Below are 9,974 nucleotides of genomic sequence, written 5' to 3'. Positions count from 1 at the left end.
TACAGACCTAGTACGGCGCACGCAGCCTAGAACGTCTTCCTTTTCAGCACGTTTGATCAGGGCGCTGTGATTTCACACCACAAGATACGTTCTAAATGAAGTACGTTGTGGGTCGGTCAGATGTTCCAAAGTATCATTCTAATATCTTTTCTTGACCTGTGACCTTAATGCGCACCTAAACCTAAGTTTGTTGTGTGGCCTGAGACTGCATACCACGGCACTTTCATTGCAATTTGAATTTCTGAATTCGGCCCAGCCGTTTTTGAGATCAGTGGGGGGTCAAATCTGCCCCCGTCCGGTCAATGGTGCGCCGTTGAGGAGTCCGGTTGATGTCGGGTTAAGTTCTGCGTAATGCCGATACGGGCTGTTCGACACCGTTGCTGAAGTATAATTAATAGAAAACGAGAACGTTTGCTGCACACACAACAGAAACACGGCTTAACGGAAGCAGGCCGTGCGTTATGAGTGCAAGATGTCGAGGCGTCGGCGTGTCCGTTTGGTGTCCGTCCTCGGCATCGCGCCTGTCCGACGCCCCCAGCCGGACGCCAAGATGGTGATGGACGTCATCTCCCGGATGGAGGACACGGAGCCGTTCAGTGACGAGCTGCTGGCGGCCATGAACCGGCTCTGGCTGGACGGCGGCGTGCAGGAGTGCTTCGGCAGGTCCAACGAGTACCAGCTGAACGACTCAGCCAAATAGTGAGAGCAGACGGCATGCCTGCGGCGTCTAGGCTGCATGTGCTCACCAAAGCATATCCTTGTTGTGTGCGTGTGTGTTTTTTGTGTTAATTCGACGCAATCCCCCATTAATAGTTGAACAGGGGTACCTCCCCGTGACGTTGCATCAGTCTGGTTACAGAATGGTTTGGCTTAGCGTCACACAATCTGTGATGCGCATCCGCGGTGCAAACGGCCCGCAGTGCTTCCGTGGTAAAAACGATGCCCGAGCTGGTCTCTCAACTGTCATGTCAGTTACGATCAGCTATCCCTGAACTCTGCAATATGGGGCTGTGATGGAAGACTTCACCGAATCACGTTACCGGGCGGCGTGCGTCACGAGCTCCGACCCATGTCTGAGGAGCAGGTATGATGTGGACGCTGGACGTTGGCCCGTCGAGTGGCGTGCCCGTACCGACTGACGTCACGGGACTGGTGTCATACTCGAGCTCGGCCACTGACGCGACCTTCAGCTTGGACATACTTTGGCAGCGACCACCACAATGTTGATAGATAGGTAATGTTGATAGATCCCTTTCGGGGCCGTGCAACCCATCATCCTATACACGACCGATGTGGTCACTGCACTGTGTTGTTTCCTGCTCACTGCACTGTGTCCGTTGTTTCCAGTTTCCTGGATGACCTGGCGCGCCTGGGAGCCAAGGACTACCAGCCAACTGTGCAAGACATCCTGCGAACCCGGGTCAAAACGACTGGCATCGTCGAAGTACACTTCTCCTTCAAAAACCTCAACTTTAAGTACGTAGTAAAGCAGGGCCACGGCAGACTTCTTTTCCTTCACCACTTGAGTGACGTACTCTCGCAGGCGCCGTCTGCCTTGTCCATGAGGTCTGCTCTCTTGCACGATTCCTCTCACTGCGCACCTGCAAAGCTCATACCACTTCAAGGCTCAACACTGGTCCCTTGAGGCGGAGGAGGCACAATGTGGGTCGCACGCGGTCATACGAAATTTCAGGCTTGCTTGATTGGGCAGCCGCCTTCATCTTACGTAACCGGCCAGCCTCCCGTAGACCCCCTCCAGCGAGACTCGAGACCGGGCCAGACAACGCCCGGCGGGCCGTGTCCTTCGCTAGCCCGCGGCGGCGATGAGCCGTGTTTTTTCTCTCCCGGAGGACGGACAGCGTGCGGTCGTTACGGCCCGGGCTAATGGAAGACCGGACCGCCGAGTCCCTGGCGGTGCTGGGCGGGCGTCCGCCTTCCGGGACTGTGGACCATCCGGCCGTTTTCGGTCGGGGCTGGTCCGGCGTGACCATGGACCATCGCGTGACGCATTATGTCCTGGGTACGAAAGCCACGAGCCACCCGCTGGTATTCGGCTGGGACGGTGTCAGGGACCCATGGCTGCCCACATTCCGTCGGCGGTGCTCCTTCCACTGCGGCCTGGCGGGGAATGCAAATGCACCATGCTGCGTAAGTTTATTGGCGCTGAGCTGCGAGCCGCCCCTAATCGCGGCGCTCCATGAAAATACATTGGGCCCAGTGTTCGGATGTGGGAAAACGCGGTCTTTATTCCAGCACATTCGTATTGCGTAGCAGCCTGGGGGTGTCTTGGCCCTGTGTTTTTGTACTGTGATTAGTGGGACTATTTTAGTGATCAAAGTCTCAAATGTTGTTGCAAGGCACCGCCTGACCTTGAAAGAGTTTCGCAAGTGACGGGGAAAACGCCATCGGGAGATAATTATCAGGAAATTTTGCTTTAATGCATCTTCAAGTTTCCGTTCATAATTTCCCGATCACGACTCTGCATTGAAATGTGTGGAGTCGTTACTGGTTATCGCGAATTGGTACTTTTTGCCGTGGAAGAAATGACAAGAAATGCGTGCGGATAGTAACACACGCGGCATTCCATCAGCAGTATACATTTCCAAGTAGTATAGCCCTTCCCCGTTGTTTGCATCCATCAGGCAACGGATCGACCCATTCTTGCATCCAGGCGCCCCCCCCCCCCCCCCCCGTCTCTCCTCGTTATCAGCGCGCTCCCACTACTGGCACCATTACCGCTGTAGCTCTTACAAAGACGAAAACGATCGGGTAATCTGGCAGTCCCGCACCGCGCATCCGAGGGAACTCCCGGCCACCTCCGGAGGAAACGTGTGCCGAGGCCGCAGGAAGCGCCTGCTCGCGTCCGTCGAGAGAGGGCACTGCTGTTCCAGGAGAGAGCTGCCACCCGTGAGGCCGGAGGGGTCGCTTGACGTTTGTCCACTTGTGGAATGACAGCTCACCCAGATGGAAAGATGACGCTCGTTTTGTCCGCAGGGAAGTGCTACGTTCAAGCAGGCAGGATGTTTACGTTCGTGTGTGTTATGAACTGTGTCTCTTACATGAAACGAAACATAATCTCACATCGGAAGGAATCTCCAGATCTTCTTTAGAAAGGTCCCTGGGCTGCGTTCGTGGATTGGGCGTAAGCACACGAACGTTACACGGTTACCCTACGTTACGCTCAATGGAAAACTGACCATTCTCTACAACTTTACCCCTTGGTAACGCCCTGGCTACGCTGGACGAGCCCAATCCTTCTCCCGGTTACGCTTGGTTGAACACTACGGTCACAAAAGGAGCGTCAGTTGCGCCCTGATTGAGCCAGAGACTCGAAACAAATAACGGGTCATAAGAGAAAGCCAACGGTGTCCGGCTTTAACGCTTAAGTTATGAAAAATTCTACATGATTTTCAACCACATCAGAAGTTAACGTGACGTCGTCCGGCCCCATCTCGATGATGATGATGATGATTGATGATGATGGACCATGGGGATTGTTGTATTTTCGGTCGCCACGGCTTCAAAGACCATTTCATGGCCCGCCTGTATTCAGTTTATGCGACCACCGCTCTGTAATCGGGGCATCAAAATGAAGGTATCAGAGCCATGTCATTCTTGAAAATCATTTTCATATCGGGATGGCTTTAAAACAGCGCTGGGCGAAGCCGCTTGAATGGCAAGCATACGCAAAACTATCGATCGAGGACGGGCCAAGAAACTTCACGTTGTTAAGATATGCCACCAGTCGACCGCAGAGTTCTGAGTGAGGATCGTCGCACGCTCGTCTTCTGTTGCAAAAATGCGTACAACACGTATTTTTGGACGTAACACAATGCAATTCTACCTACTCCATGCCGCTGGTTTGTTAAGACTATTCTGAGCAATATCGTCCACGGACGATGACGATCCACGCTGTAGGTAAAACGTCACTGATGTCAATGGCCACACTAGCAAAAAGCGGAACGCTTAGAATGCTGCCTTGCGGGACTTCAGTACTGGATTGGAAACGTTCTGGACACGTGATCCCCAACCGAAAGCGGAGTGCTCCGACCCCCTAGCTAGGGGATCGGCGCTTTGCTTCGGTTACGCTTGATCAAAGTCTCCTCTCCAACATAACATATGCCGTGGGTGTAACCATGTGTCTGAGTTTGTGGTGGGGCAAATCGTTATTAGAGAGGTCAAACTGAAATGCAATCTGGGGGGGGGGACACCCTAACCTGACAATGGCATCCTAAATGGCAGACCGTGAAAAATTGTGCATCCTACGGACAAAATTGAAGGGGCCAGAATCCCCTTTCGTGATAAGTGGAGGACCTGTTTCTCCAGCTCTCCAGTGGTTGCGCCCCTGATTCATGAGCAGAGGTGCCACCGGATTCCTGTCCAGGACCGTGACCGTGCCCGGGCTCCAGGGACAGTAGAGGGGTTTTGATCTTGTTGGAGGGTGTATTGGGGTCCAATATATTAAATATGCATTCTTAAAGGTGTTGTTTAAGTCCAGGATGATTTGATTTTCTTTCATGGTGCACGGAACCCGGATTCCGTTATTGATACGAGCAAGTGACCATGACGCAGTGCTCGGAATTGTGCGTACTAACTAACTAACCGCTGTCCCCGGTGTGCTGCTGCTGCGCTGTGCCCTCAAGTCGAGACTCGCGGCGGCCCCTCCGGGCCTTTGCAACAGCCGGACGTGCCGTGGACGGATGGCTGTGCTATTTTGGGTTGCGAGGGATGAATGACACGTCACGAATTCGTGGACCACGCCATGTTACGACTGGTCTTTTCGGAATGTCATTCATGCAAATTGCGGGCAATCAGCGTGGTTGTCACGGCAACGTGTTTTTCGAAGCTTTGTCATTGTCTGGAACTGAACGTCACCTAGTGATCGGAAGATACAGCTCGTTGTTCACCATGGTAATCATGCGGAACATGTCATATTCTGTTATGCCAGGATGGCACAGCGCAATCCTTATTCCCATGGGCTCTGAAATACACCCATGGGTATAATGTGCATGCATGCACAAGTGCATTCGTAGATCGCACAGAGTTCCGTCATGCTGAGTAGTGCTCTTCGACCTCCGGCGCAAGAGTTCGGAGGGTATTTGACCCAGCCGACACTCCACATTAACTCCTCCCCACATTGGCTTTGAAGCGGCATTGATCAGAGAGATAGTAGAGCACGTCAAAAACAACGGAAAAGAATAAGGGAAAAATATAATTCACATGCGTGCACAAACAGTATCAGACAGCCCTATTACACAAAGGGTGACTTTTCAGCGTGCTAGCTTAAAACTTGTGGGATCCAGTCGCCTTGAATCCGCCGGTAACTGGTTCAGGAGACAAGCGGTTCGGTATGTGAGGGAGCGCCGTCCTGCCACCGCACGCACCGCCGAGGGACACAGGCTTGCTGTCCTGCCACCGCACGCACCGCCGGGGGACGAAGGTTTGCTGTCCTGCCACCGCACGCACCGCCGAGGGACACAGGCTTGCTGTCCTGCCACCGCACGCACCACCGAGGGACACAGGCTTGCTGCCCTGCCACCGCACGCACCACCGAGGGACACAGGCTTGCTGCCCTGCCACCGCACGCACCGCCGAGGGACGCAGGTTTGCTATCCTGCCACCGCATGCACCGCCGAGGGACGCAGGTTTGCTGTCCCGCCACCTCACGCACCGCCGAGGGACGCAGGTTTGCTGTCCTGCCACCGCACGCACCGCCGAGGGACGCAAGGTTTGCTATCCTGCCACCGCACGCACCGCCGAGGGACGCAGGTTTGCTATCCTGCCACCGCATGCACCGCCGAGGGACGCAGGTTTGCTGTCTGCCACCGCACGCACCGCCGAGGGACGCAGGTTTGCTGCCCTGCCACCGCACCGCACCGCCGAGGGACGCAGGTTTGCTGTCCTGCCACCGCACGCACCGCCGGGGACGCAGGTTTGCTGTCCTGGCCACCGCACGCAACGCCGAGGGACGCAGGTTTGCTATCCTGCCACCGCATGCACCGCCGGGGGACGCAGGTTTTGGTCATGCGGGCGGAACGGTCACAGGTCGGCGCGTCGGCGTTTGTTTGAAACAGGCATGGTCCACAGGCTTACCTCGCCCACCGGCTTTATGCGCAGCGGTTACCGTTTGCACATCACATATGTGGCGAAGTATCGGTGTTGGTAGCTGATTATTATTTGCCTGGTCTAACTCCCCACCGGTGGTTGAATTTTAATCATTACACTGTCTGACTACGGCAACTTCCCGAGCTGAATGGAGTAAGATGCATGGTGTTAAAACGCCTCCTTCTTTACATACGACCATCGTTTTCAGTGGATGTAGATATCTCTTTCGGTTAACGGGCCCTGGGGCGCTGAGCACTGCTGAGACCAAATCTGGAGCTGACGTGCAGCGGTATCTTTTACGAACCGGATAACGACGTAGGCAGGAGCCATATTTAGTCCTGATAAGCAGAGACGCCATACACCGCCCGGGTACTACGTAAAGAAGTGCCGCGCCCGCAAAGACGCATCCAGACAGGAAACCCGGGATGAGCACGGTCTCAGCTCGTGTACACGGAATTGCTCTGCATGCATTGCGCCGCAATGTATTTTAACAAGGAACCGCTGACCGCTTGCACCACTTTGGCTGCGTCGTACGGAGAACATGCTGTCACTTCCACCTCCCTGGCCGGTCCTGTTCCCCTACTCAAGTTTATGGTCGTTCTTTCTTCTTCCTGCCGAGAACCCAGTGGTCGACACTCTGTCGGCACCTAGCACCCTGCCGCGGATCTCTTGCATCGGATGACTCTTTCTGATGCGGCTTGTTCCAAAGCTCTGTTTTCCAGAAGGCACGCGATTGCCATGGTACCGTTCTGATGGCTGTGGTATGATCCGCCGCATGCGTAATCTATACGGGAACGCTGCGGGTATGTGATCAGCAATCGCGTGAAGATCCAGCTCGTTGTTATGCACCCGTACTGATGAGTACTGAGGGTTACGCACCCGTACTGAAGAGCACTGAGGGTTACGCACCCGTACTGAGGAGTACTGAGGGCTACGCACCCGTACGCTCTTTGCGCGGATGTGTGCAAGGGCGTTGTTTGACAGAGTGGATCAGCCTGCATCTGGGTATTTCCGTCCCATTGAAATGTGTGAACTAAATTTAGCCTTCAGTTCCCGCCACCAAATGAACTTCGCTCCGTCAAGGAACCGATGCGTATTACCAAGGCACTGCGTACTCGTCCAGGAGGGCCTGGTAAAAGATCCGAGCAGGACGCGATGGCGCTTTCAGACCGTCGCTGCCAGCATCTCACGCCGCGTCGGCGCGAAGCGGCGCGCCGGATGTTTGCCGCCGTCGCCGCCGCTCGTCACCGGAGGCGGAGTCGCCGCTCTCTGGCGGGTGCTTGACCGGCCTGCGCTGACGCCGGCAGACTGTTCGACGTGGGCGGTCAGCGGTCCGAGCGGAAGAAGTGGATCCATTGCTTCGAAGACGTGACGGCCATCATCTTCTGCGTGGCCATGTCCGAGTACGACCAGGTGCTGCACGAGGACGAGAGCACGGTGAGCAGATCCTGCACAAGGACGAGGTCACGGTGAGCAGGTAGTGCTTAGGGGACGATAGCACGGTGAGCAGGTGCTGCACGAGGAAGGGAGCGCGTTGAGTGGATGCGGCCCGGTCAACCGCAGCCATTGTGCTGCCGTTCCGCTGCATTAGAAAGGACCAAGGACTAGGTGATTGCTGTTTTGCTGTGGCTGTGATGGCATGAGCGAGGCCATGGGCGGGGTTTGATTTCTTCCGCAAGCATTAGCTTAAAATTTGAATTGCCGGGGACCTTCCCCTTAGCAGCAACTTTGTGTAAGTCAGAAAGTGGAAATCACAGGTCGTGGGAAGTTTGCCCATGCTTATAGAAATAGCATGTAGGATACCACAAATCATGCGATTAACGTTTGGTTCGCGTTGCAGAATCGAATGCAAGAGAGCCTGAAGCTGTTCGACTCCATTTGCAACAACAAGTGGTTCACCGATACGTCTATCATTCTTTTCCTCAACAAAAAGGACTTGTTCGAGGAAAAGATCAAGAAATCGCCGCTCGCCATTTGTTTTCCTGAATACCCCCGGTGAGTGCGTTCTCACCCCGACCTCCTTCCCGAATTCCCTGACGTCCGGCTCGGGGTATCCCGCCGGTGTGTACATTCCCTGACGCGCGGCTGGGGTATCCCGCCGGTGTGTACCTTTCCTGACGCGCGGCTCGGGGCATCCCGCCAGTGTGTGCCGCCCCTGACGTCCGGCTCGGGGCATCCCGCCAGTGTGTACCTTCCCTGACGTCCCGCTCGGGGTATCCCGCCCTGAGTGTCGTCCAGGGCACTGCCCACCTGAGACTCCTCCGGGCGGAACTGCCTCGTTAGTTCTGCGGCGCATGGCTTTTCAGAATACCACGAGAGCAGCTTCCAGAGATGAGACGTCTCGGTGTCGTTTTCTCGGAACGGCATGTTCAGAGCGGCTCCATGCGCAGGGGTTGAAGCTGCGGCAGGCCTTCGTGGCCGAACTTGGAATCGTTTGAGCGTGTGGTCGGCGTGCGCATGCGTAATGGGGGCTGACGAGATGAGATGGAGGACCGACGTGTTAGAGCTCTGATACCGAGCGTGACGGGGGCCAAAGGGTTTCCGTTCACGCGGTAGGGGACCAGGTGTGAGAGGGTACGAGGGACGTGTGTGACGTGATACGAAGGCTGGCATGACCGTGCATGAGACATGCCCACGTCAAGCCTCGGGCGTACGGTACGATTAGACGGGCAAGGCACGAAGAGAGAGAGAGAGAGAGAGAGAGAGAGAGAGAGAGAGAGAGAGAGAGAGAGAGAGAGAGAGAGAGAGAGGAGAGAGAGAGAGAGAGAGAGAGAGAGAGAGAGAGAGAGAGAGAGAGAGAGAGAGAGAGAGAGAGATAGATATAATAATATATAATATATATATATACATATATATAGACTATCTATCTAATATATATAATCATATATATACTTAGGCTATATATATTATATATACTGTAATCTCTCTCTCTCTCTCGTCTCTCTCTCTCTCTCTCTCTCTCTCTCTCTCTCTCTCTCTCTCTCCGTCTCTCTTCTCTCTCTCTCCTCATCTCTCTCTCTCTCTATCTCTCTCTCCTTGGCATCGCTATCCGACGAGGAGCTCAGACGTACGGCCACTGTTCCCTCAGGTGCGCAGGAGTACGGCGAGGCGGCCGCCTACATCCAGGCGCAGTTCGAAGCCAAGAACAAGTCGACCAACAAGGAGATCTACTGCCATATGACCTGCGCAACGGACACGACCAACATCCAGTTCGTCTTCGACGCCGTCACGGACGTCATCATGCCAACAACCTGCGCGGCTGCGGTCTCTACTGAGGCCGCTGCGTTAACGCCGCCAGCGAGCGCGCCATCTGCTGGACTCTCGAGCAATAGCGCCCTGCGCGGCTCGCCGCCAGGGGCGCTAGTGTTTGCGGGCGTAGCTCTTCGGACTCAAGCTTGGTTGGCGGTGGACGTGTTGGCGTGCCGGTACTAGTCATGCCAATGTGCTTACATGCTGATTTATTTATGTCTTGATGACTGTGTGTGTAGGTGTGTGTGTGTGTGACTGACTGGCTCAAGCGAAACTTGCGGGCCGTGCTTGCTGAAAACGTAACCACTCGGAAGTACTGTGGAGTTTGTCAAAAAATTGTCCTGCCTGGTCATCGCCAGGCGGCAGCACGATGGCAACCAAGTCCGCGCCGCAACGACAGTCGAACAAACCTTGATCTCTTTATCAAGGATAGAGATTACTGTTACCTTGGACCCATTTGAATTGGCACGCAGCCACCGGCTCAACCGACTTGTTTGTTATTCACCGCGTTAGTTCGAAGGGCTCCCTTCCGTCTGGCACTGCACAAATGCGGCTGGGCCGGCGGTGCTCCGTTCGGACGCCGCGGTGCTGCCGGCGTCCGGTGGTGGTACCTCACTCCC

The 9,974-nt window shown here is 55.1% G+C and overlaps 1 pseudogene; it reads left to right on the top strand.

Annotated features, from left to right (window-relative positions):
* Positions 1-526: 526 nt before the first annotated feature.
* LOC119099189 (guanine nucleotide-binding protein G(o) subunit alpha-like) lies at positions 527-9,380 on the top strand (annotated as a pseudogene).
* The last annotated feature ends 594 nt before the right edge of the window (positions 9,381-9,974 follow it).

This window comes from Pollicipes pollicipes, unplaced genomic scaffold (assembly GCF_011947565.3).
Source record: "Pollicipes pollicipes isolate AB1234 unplaced genomic scaffold, Ppol_2.1 Scaffold_4740;HRSCAF=5597_pilon_pilon_pilon, whole genome shotgun sequence".
NCBI lineage: Eukaryota > Metazoa > Arthropoda > Thecostraca > Pollicipedomorpha > Pollicipedidae > Pollicipes > Pollicipes pollicipes.
This window is presented reverse-complemented; position numbering and strand designations above follow the sequence as displayed.